Genomic DNA, 2,465 nt, shown 5'->3' on the forward strand with positions numbered 1-2,465 from the left:
TTCCACTGTTACCTTCTTAGCTTACGCATGTTTCATGATAAATGCTTTTATGTGATGTATTCCCATGCTTTTGTTCTTGCCTAAATGTAAGTCGCTCTGGATTAAGAGCGTCTGCTAAATGCCTAAATTGTAAATTGTAAATTGCCACCCTCGTGGTTATACAAGATCTCCACCTGGTTCTTGTACAACTTCACCCCCATGTCCAAATCCAAGTGATTGCGATTGGACGCCGTGAACCTGAAGAAGTACACTCCCCGGGCCGGAGCGGTTGAAGACGCTGGTCGTGTTGTCGTAGCCGCCGCCGTTCAGAAGCACCGAGTTGTACACCATGTGTGCGCCGTATTTACCTCCTCTCAGATTCTTCACTTCCTCCATAGCGGCAGAGAAGGCCACCTTTGGACCACTGGCGACACCTCCGCTCTCCGCCAGCTCCGCGACGTCTCCCTTCACCTCGGTCAGCGTGGAGTGGACGGCGGTCATCTCCGTCGACAGGTCGCCCACCTGCTGCCCCGCGGTCCGGTTCTCGACGACCTTCACGTGGGCCTCGAGGACGGACAGCTTCATCGTCTGCGCCAGGTTTTCACCCTCGCCGTCCGTCACTCTGGCTCTCAGGGCCGTCAACCTGTCCGCCTGGTCCGACGTCTCGTTCAGACTGGCGGCCAGTCAAATCGCGAGCACGGACACGTCGGACGACTGGGCGTCGCTGGCTTCGCTCAGCTCCGACAGCTTCCTCGCGGCGACCACCGCCTCCTCCCCGACGGCCGCGACCTTCTCCTCGCTCCGGGTCAGCCTGCCCTCGGCGCCCGCCAGTGCCACGCTCTGCTCGTCGATCCTCCGCCCCGTCCTCCTCATCTGCTCCGCCTGGCTCTCCACGGCGCCCTGCAGGGCGCTCACGCTGCTCCTGAGCAGCTGCCCGTCGTCCCACATGTCCACTATATACGCACAGTAGCACGCGGCAAGCTGACCACAGGGCTGTGACCTTTTGGCCTGTCCAAGGACACGCTGATAACACAAAAGAACATGCGTTCCCCGTTGGTTTAAACATACGTTAACTCATGTGAAAGCGTTCAGTGTCGACAGCTGCTGCCTGGTGGTCCGTAAACGTGCCGATGCCGAAGGACTACTTTACTCAGAAATACTGAAATACTTTTCTTTCTGTTTTGTTTCAAACCCGTCGTCGTTGCCCTGATTGAGAATAAATTGAGTAAAGATTTGCGCTGTGGATCCACCCGAGTTTAGGCCTTCGACCGTTACTGATATTTTCGATAGATCAATATTGTGCTTTATTAGCTATTGAAAAATAGCAGATCTACAAGCTCATAGCGTGCTATGAACTGCTATTTTTGAAAAATCGTGAAAATGTGCCTCAAATCTTTCAGAAAATTGTCATGATTTAGAAAAAAATAATAATAATTTCGACGTCAGGCCTGAATGGGTTTAACTACAGTAGGTACTTTTATGATGGTTCTGAAAGAGGACAGGAAGTATAACACCTTTTGATGGCTGGTGGTATAGCAGGGCGTTCGTCGCAGAATGGCAGAAGAAGGCTTTTCATCCCCGTGTTTGTGCCGAATTTCTGGGGGGAGCGAGATCAGTGGTTTTATAGTTTGGAGTATAGTTTGACAGGTAAACAGGGGCGCGCTGGTCCCTCCAGTATCTTGAAGACCAGGCCCCATTCCAGGTCACTTTGTTATACGACTACAAATTGTGTTGCTTCACATTCTGTGTGGATGTATAGGGATGACACAAACAACAGTCTGGGTAAAATGAATTTGCACGAACACGACATCAACTCCCCGGTGTGATTCCGGACCTGTGCTGGGCAGAGATCAGGGTTGTATATGCTGGACTGTGATGTGTTGTCTTGGTACATCTGGAGGTGAATTAAGCTCTCTCTCACACACACACACGCACGCACACACACACACACACACACACACGCACACACACATGCACGCACAGTCGCACACGCACACAGGACCATCTGCACATCCATAACCAAAAGCCCAGCTGTATAGCGCCTACGTGTGTATAGCGTCGCGTTTCAGAGGCCCAGAGCGAAACTGGAGCAAACACTGTGCTGTTTTTCACTCCCCTGACACGTTAAAAGGAGAAACGGCTGTGTGTGTGTGTGTGTGCGTGTGCGTGTGCGTGTGTGTGTGTGTGTGTGTGTGTGTGTGTGTGTGTGTGTGTGTGTGTGTGTGTGTGTGTGAGGGTGTGTGTGTGTGTGTGTGCGCGCATTTCTGTGAATCCATACACATGCACCTGTTGCAGTGTGGTGTGTGTGTGTGTGTGTGTGTGCGCTTGTGCGGGAGGACAGTAGCTCAGTTGCACCTGCTGCTGAATTCACATTCAGATTTGCATTATTTTACATCAGACAAACATAGAGGGGGTGGGGGGGGGGGGGGGGGGTGAGGTGTTGTTGATGATCATAATGTGGGATTTGTTTTTTAATCTTTTTTACA

This window comes from Protomyctophum parallelum (genome assembly GCF_964188405.1).
Source record: "Protomyctophum parallelum genome assembly, chromosome: 1".
NCBI lineage: Eukaryota > Metazoa > Chordata > Actinopteri > Myctophiformes > Myctophidae > Protomyctophum > Protomyctophum parallelum.